Source organism: Pinus tabuliformis, chromosome J (assembly GCF_031772625.1).
Source record: "Pinus tabuliformis cultivar Carrire ecotype Pingquan chromosome J, CPIR1, whole genome shotgun sequence".
In the NCBI taxonomy this organism is placed as follows: domain Eukaryota; kingdom Viridiplantae; phylum Streptophyta; class Pinopsida; order Pinales; family Pinaceae; genus Pinus; species Pinus tabuliformis.
The window spans coordinates 758,255,137-758,279,708 of NC_142295.1; positions in this window are offsets into that span (position 1 = coordinate 758,255,137).

Consider the following 24,572-nt stretch of genomic DNA (forward strand, 5'->3'; position numbering starts at 1 on the left):
GATTCAGGTTTTGAAGAGCAAACATGTATTGCTCATATGACCACCCTGCCGGAATGGTACTGGAAGAAAGTGGTATATTACTTGTAGGGTGAATAACTCCAGACGCCAAGGATGAGGGACCACTATTAGCGGGCTCAAAAGAGAGCCCGGCAACAGTAGTAACCACCGAGGACACAATAACTGCACTAATGGAAGGAGTTGTAGAAGCCACACAAACAGTGGGCATTGACGGAACAGATATGACTGATATGACCTGAGTCTGAGGTGTGGAAGTTGAAGCCATGAAAGGCCCTGAAGTCGGGGTTATAGTATGAGACCACACAGAACTCCAATTTAGAGATGTGGAACTCATGACGTCAGACAAGGCACGATAGCGTAATGGTAATGACACGCCAATAGGAGTGCTAAAAGGGAAACCTTCTGAAGGAAGAGGAAGTTCTCCACTTGACACAAGGTTCTCTTCGCTGCTAACAGGACTCATCTCATCCATGTCAGAAGATGCCATTGCAACCGAAACACCAGGAGGAGTAGATAGGAGATCATCGTCTAAATCCTCACAGAGAGGAGCCCAATCGAAATCAAAAGGTTCTTCTCCCGAAGCTCGAGAGTCAAGAGGTTGAACACTTGGGACAATAGGAAGGGTACCACCAACAGTCGATACCTCAGAAGAGACAGGGGATGCAGAGTCTTTGTCGCTTGGTAAAGAGGACGGGATTGGTGAGTCCACAAGGATGCCTTAGCTCGAAAGGTCTAGGATAAAATCAATAAGGTTGCAAAAACTCTATCAAGATGCGATAACATCATGGCCAAGATTAATAGGTAAAATGTTATCGTGGCAAAATAAATTTTATGACACTATAACGGAACTTTTCCTTTTCATGTTTAAAGAGTCAAGAAAATAGGCTAAAGATGACTCTAGTCGCCTTCGAAGTTTAATGAGCCTGAAAGGACAAGTGCTCAGATGATCCTTTTACTTTTAAAGAGTCGAAAAAGAATGAAAGTGACTACTCTGGAATTCTAGGCAAGAGGTTTACCAGACAAATCGTAAAACTGCATATACACCTTGGTAATAAAATGAAAGAGAAATGACCAAGGACTTTCCGTATGGCAGTCAATCTTCCTGAATGTTGTGTTTGGTGCGTTATGACTCATAAGGTGGCAGACTCGGGTTCCTATGGATAATAGGATGATAACCTAGTGGGGTCTCCCAATATATATGAGATGGTACAGGGAGCACAAATTCGTACAAGTACCTATTGAATCACAAAAGGAGGAATCACCCAACCTTAGTGAAAACAATAGAAACTAGGTTTAACGACTTCGAAACACGTCTCTAGCCTAGACCTCTAGATATGTGAGCGTTAGGTTCCAATGCGTTTTTAAGTTCATTCAACAGATTTTAACAGTTAATCTTGAATTAAGTTTCGATTTCAAGGCCTTACCGAATGTATCTTAAACACTCCTAGAATGCAACTAGATGAGAAGAAACCATTCCTTTCGATGAATGATTACCTAAATGAGGGTAAGGAGTTCATTTCCAAACAAGCAAATGCAAGAACAACAATGCAATCAAGTAATCCAATCAATAGGAAACATAATGCATCAATTTCCGCTTATCTCACAAATACTATGACGAGAAAATGAAATATTCAAATTTCTCTTTTCAATTCCTAATCATAAAGAATTTACTAATGCAAAAATGATTTCATTTTCATATACTCTATGAGTGCAATTGTTTTTTGATTTTTTTGAATAAATAACAAATAAGCTAATGCACAACTTGACTGATCAAAAGGAAAATGTAATATACGCTTCAATAGTGAATGGAAATCAAATCAACACAATAAGCTAGTTTGATGACCAATGACTACGGATAAACCAAGAAGATGGGCAAGTAGAAAACGAATGGCTTCAAACAAATCAACAAGACTGTTGTGGATGTAGTGCAGAACCTTGGAAGGACAAGCAACCCAAAACAAGTGAATTCTTGACGAAATCCTAAAAGACTTAGGTCACACAGCCCAAACACCAAAACTCATAAAAATGGAACTAAGAAGGATATGCATTAGCAAACACAGTCAAAACAGGCTTAATAAGATGTAAGAGATAGCAAAGGACAAGCTACACTAGCCTATTCAAGAGGCAGGGCTATAAAAAACAACCCTACAGGAATCATCGCAGGGGTAAGATTGACAACCTAAGACGATCGCCAAATCATCGCAAGCACTACACTAGCAACTGAGCGACTTCGTCGCAAAGCTACACATGTTCTCAATGACAGGAATCGTCGCAGCTGTATGACGGGATATCCATGACGTACAACTTGGGTAAAGAGGACAGGAGCGATTCGTCGTAGCTGTAGGGAATTAAACAGCGACAAGCTCAATAGATAAGGAAAACAAGGAAAAAATAGCTGAAAGACACGAGGCTTATCACTCAAACAGTGAGGTGGAATACCAAAGCTACTCAAGTGATCCAGAACAGTGATGGTTCAGTCCCAAACAAGGAGACACTATGTAATTCAATCAAAAACAAATCAAGAGCAAAAACAAGAGACAATAGACAAAGGACTCCCCAACGGAGTCACCAACTTGTGATGCAGATAAGTTCCCTCTGCATACAAAAACAACGCCTCTAGCCCTAGAGTGGGTCTAGTCATAGCAAGACAAAGACAATAGCTAATTCCTTAAATAGTTTTTGTTGAAGAGGCCTACCTTAAACCAATGTTCGATGAAGTCTTCATCACGTCGCTTCAGTTATCGCTTTCTTCTCCTTAATGAATGGTGCATCTAAAACAACATAATAAAATGACGAAACACATAATAGAGCACAACAATGAACTATCTACTTATAGAGTCAAGGAACCATAAGCTATCAACATACATTTCATACATGATATAGGAAATAACCATTGATTGTATTAATATGAACAATAGTAAAGCTTACAACCACGCCTTGACATTGCAAGCTTCCTTGAAGGGTCCAATTATTATGTCTCCATAAGCATTCACTCTCAAAGGTCTCCCAGAAAGACTGATGACTCTCTCTCTCACCCCTAAGCACAAGTATGAAACTAAGGCAATCACAAAAAGGCTTCCTTCTTACAAAACCATTTTACACTCTCACAACATGAAAGGCAATCCAAACTGTAAGCTATCAATCCAAGCAACTAAGAACTAACACACCAAAACTCAATTAGCACTCTTGGAACTCCGAACTCCCTGATAATAGTCATGGAGGATGATTTTATAAGAGGAGGAGCCTCCATAAATGAGGGGAGAGGAAGCTTATCTTCAAGGGAGGTTACTCAAAATGCGGAACCACCATCTCAAATGGGGAGAGGCAAACTTCCTTGACCCAACAACTAGCTCTAGAACCACCTAGAAGAATTCTATTTGAACTAATTCGCCACATCTGGGTCATCACAGGTCAAATACTAAGACTCAGAGACGACGTCACAAGGCGTTAGTGCATTCTGGGCTATCGTCGCAAACAGGATACTGATGACCTACGACGATCCCTAAATCTGACTATCGCAGAGAACAGATGTACTCTTGTGATGGTGTCGCGAGGTTCTTGTTTACTCTGGTCCATCGTCACAGACAGAACACTGATGTCCTGCGATGATCTTGAAACATAGGTAAAAAGGGTTAACTTCAGGATTATTGAGCATGGTTAATCTTCTTGAGTGATATGGAAGATGTGGACACATATTTTGATGTATGACATAGTGCAGATTCCATTCAGAAACCAACTCTACCTGGGATTAGGGGATGTGGGTTCGGTGACAAAATACTTTGTAACATGGACTCCCTGCCCAATCCACATCTGTGAAGCCCTGAAGCTTCACTCCCTCTGTCCATCTGTACCACAATCCAAACTGAGATGTGCCTCTGAGGTATCTTAGTACATGCTTTGCTGCCATCCAAAACATCTTGGTAGGCTAAACCATAGCTTGACTCAATTGATTCACCACAAAGCATAAGTCAGGTCGTGTGTTCACCAGATACATAAGTGAACCCACCAGCTGCCGATAAATAGTAGCAGCTACTACCTCACCTAAAGTAGCATCCTCCTTCCTCCAGTTCACATCTAGAGGAGTCTACATGGGCTTGCACTTCTCCATGTGAAAGCACTTGAGTATCTCATTGGCATACTTGCCTTGAGACACAAATACTTCACCGTCTTTCTGCCACACCTCCATGCCTAGAAAGTAGTGCATAAGACCCATGTCTTTCATTTCAAACTTTCTTGCAAGGTCCTCCTTGCAAGACTGTATCAGCTGATCATCGCCTGTCAAAATCAGATCATCAACATAAAGAACAATGATCAATGGTTTACCTTCTACCATGATGTGGTAAACGTTTACATCTGCTTCACTCTTGGTGAAGCCCAACCTGGTGAAATAGTTGTCGATCTTGGTGTACCAAGCATGGGGTTCTTGCTTCAGCCCATACAAAGCCCTCTTGAGTTTGCACACATGAAACTCATAATCAAAGGTCTCGAAACCTTTTGGCTGCTCAATGTACACCTCCTCCTCAATTTTACCATTAAGAAATGTTATCTTCACATTCATTTGGTGGATCTTCCACCCCATCTGAGCTGATAGTGCCAACAGTGATCTAATCGATGAGTACCTTGCTATGGGAGAAAAATTCTCATCATAGTCGATCCCCTCGACGTGTGAGAAACCTCGGGTAACAAACCTTGCCTTATGTTTCTCAACACTGCCATCAGTTGCCTGCTTTACCTTGTAAAGCCATCTAGAACTCACCACTGACTTACCCTAAGGTCTTGGGACGACATCCCACACATTGTTCCAAATGATAAAGTCGTACTCCTCTACCATTACATCAACCTAGACTAGTTGGTGCACTGCCTCCTTGAATGAAGAATGTTCGGTATCTGACACTCCCCAACCAGGGCCACCTACCCAGTGTATCGCTCGGGTGACCTCCTCTGTCTGCGCTGAGAGGATGGTTGTCCCACATTCTCCCGCACATCTAGCATCAACCTGTCAACTTCCCTTGAATGTTTCCACCCATCTGTGGAAGTCTGAGCATGAGTGGATATCTCCACTCCCGGATCCTCTGCATGCAGTTGCTCCGTATCAATCTGAGGCTCCTCCTCCTTAGGAACTGAAAGTTCCTCCTCTGCATGCAACTTGAACTCCCTCTCAAGTGATAATCGCATGGCTTTCTGCTCGTCGAACTTCAGATCCCTACATACCACTGTCCTCTGAGTGGTAGGTAGGTACACCCGATAGTTGTGGGGTGTATTCGTGTACCCCACAAGTATTCCCAACTCAGTTGTTGGGTCTAGCTTCTTCCTGGCATCTTTGGTCACATGACAGTAAACTGATGATCCAAAGATTTGGAAGTGACTTGCATTAGGTCGCTTCCCAAAAAATGCCTCCATAGGTGTCTTCATCCCCAGTATACGGTGTGGGCTTCTGTTCTACAAGTATACTTCTGTATTACATGCCTCAGCCCACAAATGCAGTGGTAGGCTTTGTTCATGCAACATCGCTCGAGCTGCTCCCACAATCGATCTATTCTTCCTTTCGACCACCCTATTCTATTGTGGGTTATGGGGTACTGTCAATTCCCATTTAATCCCTTCTGCAGCATAGAAGTCTTTAAACTGTTGGGAGACATACTCTCCACCATTGTTGCTACGCAAGGCTTCTATTTTATTTCCAGATTCTTTCTCTACGAAGGCTTTAAGCTCACAAAACATCAAGAAGGTCCGATCCTTCTTTTGCATAAAGTAGATCCAGCATCTACGAGAAAAATCATCAATAAAAATAACATAGTACCTTTGTTTAGCAGTGGAGGTTGTAGAGAAAGGTCCACAAACATCTGAGTGAACTCGCTCTAGGGTTGCTCTAGCTCTACTGTCTCGATCTGGAAAGGAATATTTCACATACTTACCCAAGGTACAACCTTTTCATGTATTCGTCTGCTCAAGTTTTCCCTTGGGTAATCCAGTAGAAATCTGTTGCATGATCTTCAGGGCTCCATGGTGCAAGTGGCCCAGTATTCTATGCCATAGCTCGCCAACATCTTGGCTCTTCACCATCTCAACTTTGGAACTCAATACAGCACAGTCGTCTACCTCTAGCTTGTATAGATTCTTAACTCGAATCCCTATTCGCTTTGTCTGTCCAGTACTGATATGCCTTAGGAATACCTTTCCTTTACTAAAGACTACATCATAGCCTTTATCTTCTAGCATAGAGACAGATACAAGATTCTTCTTCAGACCTGGTACATACTTTACATCAGTCAGGGTGAGGGGAGCTCCATGCTCCCTCTGAAACACAACCGTACGTTCACCTAAAACACGGTACTTTCCATCATCACCCGTCTCGATCTGCATCTGGAGATCCTTCTCCTCCAAGGTACTAAAAAGATTCTTGTCACCTGACATGTGGAATGAAGCTCCATTGTCCAGGTACCACACACATCCCACCATGGATGAAACCATGCATGTAATAAGTGAGAAATCCAACTCAAATTGTGAGGCCAGTGCCTCACCATCAGATCCCTTCGAGGAACCTTTCTTGGATTTCTTCTGTGGACAATTCGTAGCATAATGGCGCACTTCATGAAAATGAAAGCAGCGCACTTTCAATTTGTAAATCTTCTTCCCACCATGGGAAGAACCGAATTTGGGATGGGACGCCTTCCCTTTCCCTTTCCTCACCTTACTCGCTAAGGCTAGATTTTCTTCATCATCTTGCTTCAATGAGGATCCATCTCTGGTGCTTCTTCTTATTTCCTCCTGCACCAAATCTGACCAAAGTCGTTACCAATCTGGTAGTTTTTCTCTTCCATTAACTGAGTATTAGTAGCTATGCTAGCTCTTAGGAAGATCGAGGAGTGCAAGACTCACCATGTCATCATCAGCGGTCGTGATTCCTACACTTCCAAGCTCATCCCTGCAGGTGGTGAGCTTGTTCAGATATGTAGAGATTGTGTCTCCCTTTTCACACTTGATCTTACGAAGCTTGTCTTTCAGTGCCAGCTTCCTCTGATCATTGTTGTTTTGATATAGATCTTTCAATGTTTTCCACATCAAAAACGGTGTCTCCTTCCCATGGAGGCTCGAGACAATGTGTCTCGAACTCTCTCCAGGAGGATTTCTCCTTGCTCTAGCCACACATTTCTTCCATTCCGCCAGTTGAGTAGCATCAGTCAGCTTGGGGACTTCTTGATCAATGAAGTCCTTTATACCGTTATCCTCTAATATTGTTTCCATGCAATCCTTCCAGGCTATATAATTAAAGCTGCCATCAAGGGCATACTTGAGTCTTAAACCACTGAACGCCATTGGTGAAATTGAGATGTGATAAGAACTCAATTTCTATATTCAGGAACCACAAACTTCGAATTTCGAACTTCTTGTATATTGTTCTTCTCCTTTGATCACATTTGCTCCGATACCATGTAGAAATCCCACTATAGATCAATAGATTATGCAATAGACTAAAGCAAAATACAAGATCTACTTCTACAACAAAATTTGCAGAAGCTTAATCGAATTGAGAAAGATCAATGAGAACACATATAATTGAGAATGAGAAATCAATCACACATAACACAAATATATAACCCAGGGAAAGCCTCAGCCTAAAACCCAAATCTCTGTATTATCATACAAGTGGAAATCTTGTTCAAGTTACAAAAAGAATCAGCTCTCAAGCTATCCTGCTCTCTCTGCAATCAAACAATACAGCTCACAGACTGAATAGACACTGTATATGTCCTCCTCAAGCCCTCCAAGCCTCCTATTTCCTTGTGCAGTTTTTCTTGGGGTCCAGTGAAGCCATATGTGTGAATTGGCCTCATCACACTCACAAAACCTGAAGAAGTAACTGTGCAATCCTCAAGGAAAGAATTCCTTCTGCATGCAAGAGATATTCACAATGGAATATTCTAGCAACTGATAGTACACTGCCCCTCCATCTGATCTCAACTGAGTCTCTGTCTGAACTGACATGCATGAGTTATTTATGAGAGAATATTCAGTTATCTGAAGTGTAGCAGTTACATGCATGCATGCATTAACTAACTGAACTCACAATTAATTCAACAAATTGTTTGAATTAATCTAACTGGACTTGACTCAGTTAACTAAGTCAACTAATTACAACTCAATATTACAACTCATCCTTATCTCTTTAACTGATGGATAAATTCCTCAATTAATGGAGAAACTGTTGCATGTCCCCACATAGACTTCATGTTTTATTTTCTACAACTAATTAACTCATAGTGAATTAATTAATTATTTTACAAACAACTGCTAAGATCAAATTCGAATTTTACTTCACTATTTTAGTTTAGGGACTAACTAAAATAGGAAGGTATCCTGAAATGCTATTTATAGTAGTACTAAATTTAGCACTTCTATATTTAGCATTTCTTGTTGATATTTTCAACAGAAGCCTGCAAAAGCTACAGGAATCCCAAGGAACTGCTACATGAAGCTTAAAAGGGTGAAATAACGCCACCAAGGGTTGAATTGATCTCCACCTTGTCATATTTATTTCAAGCCATGTGGTAAAAGTAATTACATCCTCTCCCTCATCTGTCCATAACTTGTATGCAGGTAAACCCTAAATTCTATAGGAAATATCCGTCAAATTGTAGATTGCAAGAACTTTTCTGGTTGTATATTAGAGGGAATATAGAAAATTGTCATCAACTAGATATTTCAACCCTTTACTTCCACCGAATTACACATCAGATCTATTACAGGAAGCATCACTCCTTCACTTAGTTGAAAATGGAGAAAAGCAATGGGGGGAGGATTTAATAAAGGGAGCCCTCAAACACAAAAATAACTCATCTTCACCCTCCTATATTAGACATTTTTAGAAGACATCAGTGGCTAGGATTCTTTGAACTGCTGAAGAGATATGATATTGACATTGCAAATGAATTTTCCATGGCCCTAAGCTCTCAAACAGAAGTCAATGCCACCATTGTGGTGAGGGGATTAGCTATTTCAATCAGTCCTGAGCTAATTAGCAGGGTGACAACCCTTCCCCTAGGGATCTAATGGAAAATAATAGACAAAACCAACAGTGCCATTTCTAAAAAGAGCTTCTTCACTGCCATTGAAAAACCTATTGAAGACCAAAATGGAGTTAGGAGGGAAATCCTACCCTATCCTTGGGATAAGGTGGCCTACCATATCCTAAAATACATCTCCTATGAAGGAAGGATGAGTGTAGTCTATGGCTACCATTTTAGATCACTCCATGAAATAAGGTTGCAAGCAGAATTTCACATGGCACAAAGACTCAATGTACCATACTTCTTCCTATAGTCCATCAAGGACATGAGTCAAAAATTTAGAGGGGGAAACACCAACACCTAGGCCACCATGGCCCCATTAAACCAATGGTGGTATATGCCTTGAACAAACTAATGATCCCTGTCATTTGGTACAAACTCATTGATATGGACAGTGTTACCTTCATTGACACTCAAACCCTCACACTAGGTTAAACCTCGGCCTCTAGTGTTGGAGGTTGAGAGGGGAAAGAAGAAGAAGGAGACGCAGAGGCAGAAGAAGAAAGAGAAACAGAGGCAGAGAATACAAAGGAAGAACCAAAGTCAGAAGTATAGAAAGATAAATATGAAGAGGAAGAGGGGGAGCAACAAGAAAAACCAAGCGTTAAGAAAACTATTGAATCTAGAGAAGAAGGGGTATCCCTAGAGAAAACAAGTTTCTCTCCAGGACCTAGTGAAAAATAGGTAGTGCCACCTTAGCTAACTTGAGAACCCCAGTCAAACCAAAAAAGAAAAGGAAAAGGCAAGCTCCCCTCTACTTTAAGACTAAGAAAAGCACCAGGATCAAGCAAGGGAGGCCTCAAACTCCCACAAAGGCCCCTATCACAATTGAAGAGTCCCCAAGTAAAAGAGAGGAGGTAGGGCCCACTGAAAGGAAAGTTGAGGAGATCACCTTTCCAGAAAAAATATCAAAGACTCCTATAGCTTATGCGAGGAGGCCCACCACTAGATAAACCTCTTTTAGACAACCCAAGACACCTACCACCCTCCAAAAGAATGAAAAGGGAAGCTACAGGAAAAACAGAGCGTGCTACAGGAAACATACAGTGTGCTAAAGGAAGAATAGAGGGTGTTATAGGATGGGTAGAATGAGCAACAAGAGGGGAAGAAGGTAACACAACAGCTATAGGAGGGGGAAAATTCCCCAAAAACATTTGAGAATAACTTCCCAGAACTACAGGATCCTAGTCCACAACCTAGTTTGAGCTCCTATTATAAATTCATTGAAGGAGGGAGAGTTATTCCACAAAAAATTGTAATCCCACTTTTCTTTGAACTTGAAGCAGAAAGAGGAAGAACCCACAGATGGATGCAGATTTCTAAGTCCAAAAAGGTGGAAGATGTGGACCTCATGGAAGAGAAGGTCCTTGAAATGGGAAAAGAGTTGAGTGAGCTAAGAGAGAAAGAGACCACAATGAGGGAAAAACTACATGCAAAGAACAAATGGTTGAGGGAGAAGTTGCAAGAGAAGGAAACCCAACTGGCCACAATGGAAAGCCTCTCCATGGAGGCACTACAGTGTAGACAAGCATCCAAGTCTTATGCACTCTTTCTCAAAGAGAAATGGATGTAGTTCCAAATTAAGACCCTAGCACAACATGGATCCATGCCATTTCAAGGCTACAAAAAATTCATTGAATTATGTGACCAAAGTAGCATAGAAGACATAGAAAAATTGGTTGAGTTCTACATGCATAACCTCACCTTGACTAATATGAATGTTTGGGACCCTAATGCAAAGTTGGGGGACTTGAAACTGATGGCCCTAGCATCTTGGATGACTCATGAGGAGGTCAGAGCTGAGGAGGTAAATAAAATGGATAAGGAAGAAAAATAACCACTATATATCAGGGTAGAGTAGATAAGCCCAATGGATATAATTAGTAATTATAGCATCATCTCCAATGATGCTAATCTAGCACCGAGATACCTTGCCACCCAAGAGTAGGCCATCTCACATTTTGAAGACACACTCAGGTCGTTAGGGACAGAAAGCCAATAATCATGCCAAAGAAGATGGAATGCCTTATCCCATAGTCTCCAGATCAGGGAGTATCACTCCCCTGAAAGGTTGAGTAATGCATTTGAAAGGACACCCCTATACAAAATAATCATGCAATGATTAAAAATAAACTGGATTGGCCTTAAGCTTAGTCCATCTTTGTTGCTAGGCCTACAGGGAGGAAGGGATGAGGAAGAAGAAAGGAAGTAGTGGACAAACATAGAAAAGGATGCAGGCCTCTATCCTCAAGAAGGCAGTCCATCTAAAGAGCATTGGGATGTCAGAGAGGCCACCAGCCCCATGAATGACATGGACATAGATGACTGAGATTCTCAAAGGATGAGAAACAACTTCAATAGGGGGGTGATGATGAGGCTCATCAATAGGTATAATCATAAGGGTAACATTGTCATCCTCCAACTTTAAAATTCTTTCTTTCTCACATTTATTTACAATTTTGTTAAATTATGCTTAGTGTGAGGGGTGAAAGATGTGTTTCTATGTCATGTGGCCTAATATGGTTTAAATGCAGGAATTGGAGAAATTTTGAGATCATATCAATGCAGGAGATCAGAATAGAGAACTGGGAGAGATTCTAGGAGGTTGTCCACCTCCTTAACTCCTTCAATCAACTAAGGTCACCACTTTATCTATCATCAACTCGAAGTCATTGGTAGCCAAGCAGGACGAGGTCATTGGTATCCAAGCCATTGTAGTTCAAGGAAGATCTAGATTCACCTTTCTCGAGTTTTGGGAGACAAACATCTCTATTTTATAGGGAGTTTTTGGTAGCTACACTTTTGTATAAATAAACAGGCCAAGGCACTCATTAGGATTCAATTTTGTTTGCATCTAATAATTTATAGAGTTCAAGCACTTGTGACTGTTATTTTTGACTTATTATGTGATGTATTTGACATTTTTGCAATGATAATGAGAAGTTTCTTATTGATCCATCACTGAGTTAGTTCAAAGGGTTGAGGCTCTTGGGTTTGGGCCCAACCCCAGTAGCTTAGGTCCCTCTTATGTATTGATATTTATTTTAGCTTAGAATGTTTGATTAGTTGCTGCATTTTAGTAGAATATAATTCCTCAAAAAGTCTGTGATTGTTGCCTCTATCTCATCTCTCTCATGGGAGCCTGATTAGAGGACTCTACAATCACAACCCAAAAACACTATGTGATGATTTCTTGGAAAAAGGTCTACATTAGTTATCTTGTTTTACATATGATTTTTGTAGCTTAGAAGTTAATTCATTGCATAGATCAGAGTTTTTAGCATCAGTTAGATAGTTTCCAAATTCAACTCATATTTTCCACCATTGGTTATAATATTTTGTAAATGAAAAGAAGAGCAGGTGCATGTGATGTTGCAAGACTGTTGGACCTGCAGGAAAGGGACCTTTTCACCATCTCCATCCAAGACTTCTCCACTCTCTTTTGATGAATCCCAACCACTGTTCTTGATCTCTTCTTTTTAGGTCACCATGAGCAACCCTCTTAGTCCAAAACTGACCTTCCTGAAGTGTTGAGCTTGGCTAGGGGTGTTGGTCACCTTCCATCCATCCACCACAACCTTCATCCATATTGTCATCCCTTGATCCCATCATCCTTACCTTCCAAACCCTCTCGGCAGCCTTCTTATAGCATTACAGGACTTCTTGTAGCAATACAGGGATCTTGTAGCAACTTCCTGTAGCAGCCTATTTTTCCCTTGTTTTGACCTGTAATGCTAGTATGGTTTAGTTTAGGAGTAGGTTGAACCCCCAGCTTGGACTCCATGATCATAGGTACCACCTAGGCCATTCCCTCCATTCCTTTTCCTTCACTGCAAGAGAAAATATTTCTTCATCACAGATTTGGAAAATAGGACATTACTTTATATGCAAGTGTGAATTAGATAGATGATGCATGAAATCTTGAGTTGTGAGTTGGTAGAATAATTTTATGTTTTCAAGTGAATTTGATAGCTAGATGGTTGATTGCAATTAGTGTAGTTTCCTTTCTGCAGGTAGCATAACTCTTGTGTTCTTTCATGAATTGATTCAGTAGAATTTACAAGTTGATAGCATTTACAAGTTAGATTTGAAAAGCATTTACTTTTTCTACACTAGGGATAGCTTTTGAATTGCACTTTCAGTAGTTAATCCCCCCTAATTCAGTAGAAGAATGGTCTTGGAGCCCTAATGATCAAATGACCTAGTTGAGGGTGGCATGAGTAGAATTCCATCTACTATGTATATAGCACTGTCACCTCGAAGTTTGTACGAACCCTAGGTTGATAAATATAGTTGAGGAGCCTCTGGGAGTTGCATCACTCTTGGTGCAATACCAAGGCTCACCAACCTAGGAACATGTCACACACTATCATCTACATTACTAGAAACATTCACAATACATAGGTTTCCTTATAGTTTTTTTTAGAAAAGGACCCATACTTTTACCAAGTATTTGTTATTTAGTGCTCCAAATGTTGGTTTTTTTCATAGAATTAAATATGTTACGTCTTGATGAATAATCCCTAGTTTCAGTGGACATATTAAAAGCTTCTCTAACATAGATTCCATAGAAATTAATAAAACTTAGTTTGGGTAACGCAGTGGCAAGAACAGGTCGTGGACTTTTGCTAAAAAGTGTTCTTTTTTATAATATTGGGTATGGTTCAAAGTGATTTTTTCACCGTAGAAGTAGGCTTATTTTAATCTTTAGGAGATTATGAATCCAATAGATGAAATTTAAATCCAAGGTCTAGAAGTAAAAACATGCTTACAAAATTTTCTATCAAACCATCATTGATGAAGGACCTTTTGAAATGATTTTAATAAATGTATATGGCCTCTCATTGAAAACATTTATTTATTCTTTTAGCATCACAAGAAATTACATCTAAATTTAATATCACATAGACTAGTACAACGCTTATAAGTTTTATAAATTAGCATATATCCATCTTAAATTCGGATCTAACATGAGCCGAGAGGGATCCAATCTCTTCAGGTGCAATTTTTTTTATAAGCCAACATTATTTAAATGTTTTGTATAATTATTTAATTTTTTATATTTTTAAAAATTTTATTTCAACTTTGATGACGTACTGACATGGTTACACATCATAGTGTGATGTAGAATAAGCTATTTGGCTTAACTAGTTATAAACTTTCTTAAATATACTTTTCCAAAAAAATATAAATCAATATTTTATCTCAAAATATGATATAATAATTAAAAATAATAATAATAATAAAACCAGGAATTAAAGAAAAAAAAAATTATATAATATTTAAAAAAATTAAGATATATTATGGTTTAATATCACATAATGCGGAAACAAAGGGGTGAACTAGACTTGCTATCACTGACCCTACCCCTCACCACGTGGCATCACCACATTTAACTATTTCATATCAACTTTGTAATTTTTTGGTCATACTCATTTGTAAGACATAAGTTCAACCGTACAACCACTGTTTAAACTTATGCAGTGTCTCTTTAAGCCATGGTCTTGGGTATTTTAAAATATTTTATTGTTTCATAATTAAATTTTGCACCTGTTGGAACATTTTGGTTTATTTTTAAATTTTCGGATGTTTTGAAATATTTTATCGATATTTTTAAAATAATTATTTATTAGTTTATATTTTAATTATAATTATAATTTTAACTCGATTTTAAATTTTTGTTGAAAATAAAATTTTCAGCCGGTTTTAAATATTTTTACAGCAAAATTTATAATTTCCATTTATATATTTTTGTTATTATTTAAAGATTTCTCTTAATACACTTTTTGTCGGTGAAAAAAAATTGAAAAGGAGTTACGCGTTCATAATGTTGGAAGGAATGAACGCTAAAAACATTAACACAAACCAAGAGGGATCCACTAATATATTGCATTGGCTTTACAAATGTTATCTACAAAGTCTGGCAAGACAAGAGCATCTAGCATGTATATTTTATTTTTATTGGATATAGTTAGAAGTTAAAAAAAACAGTTCAGAAAGTCATTCCCTTGCTTCTATTAGGGCTAAAGACAATAGTTGTGAACTATTACAATCACATAAAAGACAAGGGCTGGAACTTATGGCTAAAGACAATAATTATGAACTATTACAATCACATAAAAGACGAGGGTTGTAGTTCCAGCAAAAAATATTTCATAATTAAAGTGAGAATAATGTAAAAGGGAGAGTTGTTAAATATAAAACAAAATCAAAAGTAAAACACTAAAGTTATTATATTAAAAACAAGGACTTCATGCCGCTGGGAGTCCCTGTCGGTAGATAAATCAATGTTAATTTTGCTATATAAGATAGAAACATATTTATGGATTATAGCCGAAGGAAGTATTATATATATATAGTTTATGAATTTGTATTCATTTTATTATTGTTGATAATCAAAGGATTTAAATAGAATTTTTAATATTATTTAATAATTTGATTAAATGTAAATAAAGAAAAAATTAATTAGAATTTTAATAATACAAAATTGTATATTGTTTTACCATTTTATTAAGAGTCAAATCTCATTATTGTTGATTATTTCATAATTACTTGATAAAAGTTAAATGAAAATAAAAAAAATTAATTGGAATTTAAAATAATAATTGGAATTTATAATTGAGCAATTGTATTATATCAATAGTCAATCACAGTAATTTCATAATTGTTGCTTATTTGATAATTAATGAATAAAAGTTAAATGCAAATACAAAATTAACTTGAGTTTTGGAAAAAAAAAAACTTAAATAAAAAATTAACTAGAGTTTTAATAATTGAGCAAACTATATATTATTTCACATTTGATTAGTAATCAACAATAATAATAAAGTGATGCATAATGAAAAGATTAACTAGTGCTTCAGTTTAATTATCGAGTGAGTTGGGAACATAGAGTGTTTGGGTGGATAAATTAAAAAATGTGTTAATTTGTGGGGTAGTCATACTATTAGGAACCGCCAAGTTCGCAATGCCATTTCAGTTCTCAATGCCCTCGTGTGTCTGTTTAGGTTTACAATTGTTGACTTGAGAACCTGAATGCACCAAGTTTCATTATTTGCATGCCATCTTCAGCTACTTGCTTCATGGCCAGTGCACGATGGCACGATGGCCCCTACATGCTTCAAGAATAAGTTGTATGCCAATGTTTCTTAACCAGCAAAGCCCTCTAGGCACATCAAGCATTTTCTGCATGTGATCCTCACCCACTTGTTCGATGGCCCCTGCATACTTCCAAGTGCCAAGAAAGTGTGTTATAGAGGCGTGAGAGAGGAACCATGGTATCACCACATAGCCCAAATCAAAGATCCCTCCATTTAAAAATGGAGGTGGTTGCATACATTTGATACTGGTGAAAAGGCAGCGAAGGCATATGATGAAGTAACCAAAAATATGAAGGGATTCAAGGTGTAGACCAACTTCCCAACTCCCTCCCTCCATTTTGATGTTATGCAGAACCAGAGTTGCACCACCGTTGTCGGACATCAGACCCACAACTTTCATGTTTATCTGCTAATCACAATAACAAGATAAGCAATTTGCCAATGTTTCTGAACAAGAAAAGCCTTTAATAGACATTGAGCATTTTCTAATGGTTTCACTCATGGAAAATTTTAGGGGCTAATATTCGCAGGTGGGCTACTTTTCCATGATTTTTCCATAAAAAACATTCGCCAACGTCCAATTTTATAAAAATGATTCGCCCAAATTCTACAATATAAAATTATTTTACCTTAAAAATCGCCAACATTATATAGACACATATATATAATATCATTATAAATGTGAATAATTTTACAAATATATCAATAAACATTTTATAGTTTGCATATTAGGGACTAGTGAGATTCGCCCTCAAGACATGATAGAAGGTCACCGAGTCGAAAGCAGGGATCAAGTTCTGGGCTCTCATTATGATTTGATTCAGTGTAGAGATATTAGCCTTTGAAGTATTAATCATATGCCTTATAACTATCATGGAGTCTCCTAACCCCTGAATTTTTTTTATCCCATTTATATGTGCTAGGATTAGTCCTAGTGGCATTGCATAAGCCTCAGCTTGGTTATTGGTCTTTCAGTCTAACCCCCAAGCATAAATATATTCAATAATTCCTTCGAAATTAATGAGAATCCTTCCCCTCCTGCCATACTACCCCATTCATAACATGTTAATCAAAATAATATGTGAAAATAGCATGAAATGCTCTATAAATTTATATATAATAAAAATTCATAAATATATAATAAAACTTACTATATAATATGTTTCATTGGTATGAATTTTGAATTTTGCAGATAGCAGTAACCGGTCTGATATTTTTTCAAACTGCCCCTAATTTTATGTTTGCAAAGGACCTTGTAACGAAACAAGTTTTCTTCATCGGGCATCCGCCAACAAGCAAACTGAAAGATAAAACTAGCTTAAATGTGGCGGTGGCAGTGAGTTGCGTTGGAAAGTGTCGTGGCAAAATGCAAGTGTAATGTATAATGAAACTTAACTAATTAAATGTCTTGATATCATAATCATTAAATGTTTTCAGAGTAATGCTAGCTTCATTAGTTGAAATTTGAAATTTATCCTAAGTTGTAATCAGAATCATCAGATTCATACGGTTTTTCTAGTAATAAGAAGAAAATAAAACTTTCGATAAAAATAGTTTCATCAAACAATTTTGTTAAAGCATTAATTAAGATATTGAATAGAGTAGTTTGTCCAAGCAAACTAATGTTGGTCAGCTATAATTCTGCAGCAATTCTGTTAAAGCATTAGTTAAGATATTGAATAGAGTACTTTGTCCAAGCAAACTAATGTTGGTCAGCTATATTTCTGCGCTCACGAAAGCACGGATTAATAATATAATTATACTTTAGGTAGAAAAGAAAAATAAATGGCAAAGTAACTCTAATAGTTACACCTTGAAACTACTCTTCTTTCCTGACAATTATCTTGTAAAAGACTATAAACGCTATAAAATCAAAGAAATGATATTTTAGCGGTAGGCTTTTGCTTTTTGGTAAAAAACAAATGTAAAACATTTCTCTTTTGTTTAATGGAGGTCAATCATAAGGTCAATTTTGTTGGTTAAATATAGTCTTTAGCTTCTTTTTCTTTTTTCATACTGTTAGTTGCAGAAAAATAAATAAATATATATATATATATATATATATATATTCATATTTTTTTTGTTTTTAATTTTTAATAATTATTATCATTTTTTTATAACACTTTGTTTTATGAATGGAACATTTTTTTTTTTTTTTTTTTTTTTAATTCAGATTTTTTTTTAAGAAGTTTCTATCTTAAATTAATTTATGGTGGAATAATTTTCTTTTATCTAATATCTTTATTTAACACATTTTTAATTTTTTTAAAACACTTGGTTTGTTTGTTTTTGTTTTTTTTTATTTATTTATTTTTTTACTTAAAAAAATAAATTATTTTTATGATTTTAGTATATCACTATATCATTTTTAGTATATTTATCAATTATTTTTCAATTTTGTACTTTTTTTTATCTTTTTAATTTATTCAAAAGAAATAGTTAAATAGTTAAATCCTTTCACCACATCCTTATAACATGGAGGGTTTTACTACATCAAACAAAGAAAAGTTTGATTTGGGCCTCTTCTTTGGGTATAAGCCTTATTGTTGAACATTGGTTCTAAGACTTGTGAACATTGACCTAATTGGAAATTAGGCCCTCTAGGTGACATGGCATTACCAATGAAACCTTGTATATGTCTGAAAAGGCCAAAACCATAAATGAAGAGGGTTAATGGGATTGTGAATGACATTGGAGTTTTAAATGCAAAATGATATGCCAATATATAACTAAAGACCATAAAATGGCCCAGGAGGAGTAAGAATTTCTTGATGCACAAAAAATAGTAAAGCAAAATTCATCTACATTGAAAGAACAATGGAAATGAGTGAGAACTAAATAACATAATGAATAAGTTACCGATCTCCAATATTTGCTTTGTTGCTATGTTTTATGGAAAAGCTATTAAATATAGTCCAAAACAATACCTTTGGCTTCTTTTTCTTTTTTCATATTGACAATTGCAAAAAATATAAAAATATAAAAAATCATATTTCTATATTTTGAGATTGTTTTCGTTTTTCATCTTTTTAGTTTTTTTTTTAATGATTATTGCAAACTCTTTTGTAACACTTTGTTTTATGAATGAAACAATTTTTTTTTTCTTTCTTAATCTAGACTTGGTTGTAAGAAGTTTCTACCTTAAATTAATTTATGGTAGAATAATTTCCTTCATCTAATATCTTTTTTTAACACATCTTTAATCTTAAAAAAACAATAGTTTTGTTTGTTTTTTATTTATTTCTTTACTCTTAAAAAAATAAATTATTTCTATGATTTTAGTATATCACTATATCATTTTTAGTATATTTATCAATTATTTTTCAATTTTGTACTTTTTTTTTTAAAAATTGATTCAAAAGAAATATTTAAATCTAGTTAAATCCTATCACCAGAGCCTTATAATATGGAGGGTTTTACTACATCAAACAAAGAAAATTTTATTTGGGCCTCTTCTTTGGGTATAAGCCCTATTGTTGGACATTGGTTCTAAGACTTGTGAACATTGACCTAATTGGAAATTGGGCCCTCTAGGTGACATGGCATCACCAATGGAACCTTGTATATAGTTTGAAAGGCCAAAACCATACATGAAGAGGGTTAATGGGATTGTGAATGACATTGGAGTTTCAAATGCAAAATGATATGCCAATATATAACTAATGAGCATAAAATGGCCCAAGAGGGGTAAGAATTTCTTGATGCACAAAAAAATTGTAAAGCAACATTCATCTACATTGAAAGAACAATGGAAATGAGTGAGAACTAAATAACATAATGAATAAGTTACCCATATCCAATATTGGCATTGTTGCTATGTTTAATGGAAAAGCTCCTCCATCCATGCTACAACTAGTTCCTCATGAAAAATTAGTTCTTCACTACATTTGGGATCAAAATAAGTCCAAGAAGCATTAAATTTGTCTTCAAATGTGAAATTTGCACTTTTCACTAGCTTCTTAGATGTAAGATCAACCCTATTTTTCTCATTGTCACTATCTTCATTGACGTTGACATCAAATTTCAAGCTTAGATATTATAATGTTTGTAGAATTTGTGTCTCATCTTCAACTTCATGTTTAAGGTAGCATGCTTCTTAATTTTCATATCTACCTTCTTGTTCCTCATTGTTATGGCTACCTTGGAAATCCTCCTTGTTATGGTAGACTACCTTGGAAAACCTATTACATAATGTGAGTGTCTCTTTCTCCTTCATGATTATGCTAAAGTTTTATGAGAGAAAATTACTCATTATGATTAAGAGCCTTTAAAGATTCTTTCTCATCTAGCATGGAGCACTAATCACTCTCTTTATTTGAGATATTATTTTTGGGATTAACTAATACATGCTTGCCACTTAAAGGAATTGCAAATGATGACCTCATATATTGCTAGGAAATTTCATCATAGTTCTCCTATAATTTATTCAAAAAATTATCTATGGAAATCTCTAATTCATCGTAAGTGAAACCCAAATTATTAGCATACATTCCATAAGGATTTGATCACAAGCACTCATAAGATATGGTTTCTCCTCCTTAATTTTGCTAGAACTTGTAGCTTGACTTGGGATTCGTTATGCATGGCAAGTGTTTCTTCTCTGGGTGTTGACACATGAAAAATGTGAATGTTGTTGCTCTGAGACAACATTAGCCTCTTTAAGTGCTTCATTCTGGAATGTATATCTTCTTCATTCATGTTATTGCTATTGGGAATGTCCAAATTCTCAAACACAAAGCTCCTATATCCATATTTAAAATTAATGCATAGATCTAGGTTTTCCAATAATGGTTTTCCCTTATGATCGCATTAATGATTCAAAACTTCAACTTTTTGTCCTTCTTGAGTAAAGTACTGATTTTCCCATCCATATTTCAAGTGAAAGATAGGGTTACATGACAGTTGGAAATGGATTTTTTTGAAAGTATTTATATGAATTTCTTGGTTCCCTCCTTCTTAGTCCTAATCATTCACACTAATATGCTAAAATTATTGCATTCATGGCATTGGTCTTATTTATTTGAACCAATAGAAGAGCATGGAAAACCAAGAAACATCATAGGATTTCTCTTAAAGGTTCCCCCAACTTCATCTTTATTACATGGCTTTTGAGAATTGTTAAAATATGAAATTGCAGTCAAATTCCACTTTGGACTACTCATTTGATGAAGACGATTATGGAATTGAGTTCCTCTTTTTGAGATGACCAAAATCGACGTAAAGATCACCTTGTTCGGACAAGAAGAAGTTGGTTTTTATTTTTATTTTGTGCACCCACGCATGGATATTGGATCAGGTCGACTTCACCCTCATGCACACTTGGACAGGTTGGCCTCAATATCCAATGGACATTGTTGGACACCCTTACAAGCCTATAAATACAAGTGACCTAGAAGCTCATTTGGACATCACAACATCAACCATCTTCTTCTCTTCTATATTATTTGGTTCGGCACATTGGCGAATGAAAAGGTCGTACAGAGGTCTGAAGTCTCAAATCCAAAGCTCGCACAAAATTAGGGTTTCTGTTCTGGACGTTGGCATAGAACTTAAAAATTTCGTCCCTGGACGCATGCATGATATGGTCAAGACAACGTCCATGAAGCTACAGACGCACGCTTGCTAACCTAAAGGGAGAGTCCAGGTGTTTGCCTAAAATTTACCATCATCCGAAGTTTTCTAAAGTTGTCTGAAGTCTGAATCAAGTTGTCTCTGATATATTCTGCCACGGTAAACTAGTTTTTGAAGTTGTTGGGTTGTATTTATGATCATATTGGATTGGGCTCATTGTACTCTCTTCTAAACATTTTATGACAATATAATAAGAGAAGAATTGCATAGGTTTTTCCCCTTAGTGGGGTTTTCCCTAGTATATAACCAAATCTGTTGTCTCTTGTTGATGTGTTAATTGTCTTCTTTGTCATTGCATATATTGTTTTATCTTCAATTATTATTCATGAATGCAAAGACTAATTGTAATTGGAAATATTGCTAATTGAAGTTTGGAATTGGGCTAAAGTAATTGATACAACATAGAACAATTTGAAAAAAATAACATGGAATCAGAGCTAAGGTGAAGGACAAGCCCAAAAGGAGACAAGCCTTGAAGCACACATGTTTGGAAAGTTGAAAGAACCAATCTAGTCAAAGTCAAGATGACTTCCTACTTCAAGAGTGATGAGAATTTTGGTGACTCGTCTAATTTTTCTACATGGAATTTTAGGTTGGAGATCATAACTGATAACGATGATGTTTTGGACTACATTCAAGGAAAGGTACCTGAGCCTTCAGAGAATGCATCCGCTGCTACCAAGAACAAGAAACAAAAAGGTGAGTTGAAAGTAAACAAATTATAGTTGATGGTTTACAAGATAATCTACTTGCATATGTTGAGAACTTTAGAAGGTCTAAAGACATGTATGATAAGGTAGCTGACATGTATGAGGTCAACAATTTGAATGAAATCCTCACCTTGAAAGATCAATTTAAAGACACCAAGATGAACAAAGGAGAGTCCATACAATCCTACATAATGAGTATCTCTCGTATTAGAAATCAATTGCTAAGAGTTGGAGAAGTTGTGCTTGACAGGGAACTGGTGGTCATGACTCTAAGAGGTCTCGCTCCTATTTGGGAAGCATTCATCACTACTATAAGAAACACGGATGTCCTCCCTTCATTTGATTAAATTGTTGGAAATCTCACTCAAGAAGAGTCAAGGATGATAGGAAGAGGAAGGATTCAAAAGCATGAAGAAGGATAACCCGCTACATACATCACTCATGACAAGAATAAGAAGAAAGGGAAAGGATGTCCATCAAATTCAAGAAATCCTCCTCCTCAAAATTCTGGTGGAAGAAAGGAATATGTGAACATTGAATCCTACAATTGTCATAAGCAAGGGAATTGTGCTCAATATTTCCTTGAGAAGAAAAATGGACCACGTTATAATACTAGAAGCAACAATAATAGGTTCAATTATCAAAGAAGGAGAGATGATTGAAGGAATGACCACAATGGAAGAAATGATAGAAGAAGAAAATATGCTCCAAGTGACCATGAAGAAGATCGTCATCCACAAAAGAAGTCAAAATTCTCCAGGTATGAAAGTAATGTTGCAAATCAATCTAAATATATTCTTATTTATGCTCTTACTAGTTCATCCCCTATGGATTCATGGGATAGTTGGTTGGTTGATAGTTTTTCCCACTCATCACTTCTCTAGTTACAAAGAAGTTCTCTCTAATTTGGTAGAGAGGGAGTCAAATTTGAAAATCATTCTTGGAGACAACTCCACTCATCCCGTTAAAGGTTTTGGATCCATCAAATTTCATTTGAATTATGGGGAATCTATTGTACTAAATGATGTAACATATGTGCCTAGGTTAAAGAATAATTTGGTATCAATATCCGCTTTGGAAAACAAGGGATGGGGTTTCTTTCATCAAAGGAAAGGTTCTTACTTAGCCTGTTGGATCACTTATGAGAGATGCATTCACTTTGGCAACAAGATATGAAGGACTCTATAGGGTCACTAGAAGACCATTACTAGCATTGGTTCATAATACAAATCATCTAAGTGAATTATGGCACCAAAGGTTGGCTCATCTTCATTATGATGCTCTTTCGAAATTGGAGAACTTGGTCTCAGGGATTCCAAAGGTTCAATCTCAACATGATGGAGTATGTAAGAGATGTGCTAGTGGAAAATGGCAAGGGGATGATTCCCCTCTAGTGGAAACAAGACCACTAATGTCCTCCATCTCATTCATTCTGACATATGTGGACCCATGTCTGTGCACTCTATTAACGGATATCTCTACTACATAACATTCATTAATGAATTTTCAAGGAAGATATGGATATACTATTTGAAGCATAAGGATGAAGCCTTTAAGACATTTAAGGAGTTCAAAGCATTGGTTGAAAATCAGACAGGGAAGAAGATCAAAATATTCAGGTCCAATAATGGTGGAGAATACATGTCAAATGAATTCATTGACTTTTTCAAAAAGGAAGGTGTCAAGAAGGAAACAATGGTGCCATATACTCTTGAACAAAATGGTCTAGCTGAAAGGAGGGACATGTTTATAGTAGAAGCCACTCGAGTGATGCTCCATGATTAAAAGTTGCCTAAATTTCTTTGGGTTGAAGCTTCACATGCTGCTGTATATGATCAAAACAAGGTGTGTCATCAATCTTTGGAAAACAAAACTCTCGAAGAAGTATTTACATGTGTGAAGCCCAACATTGGATATCTCTGCATATTTGGATGTCCCATATATTTCCAGGTGTTGAAGGACAAAAGGAACAAATTGGAAGCTATAGGAAGAAAAGGTACATTTGTTGGGTATTTGTGAAAATTCTAAAGCATTTAGAATATATA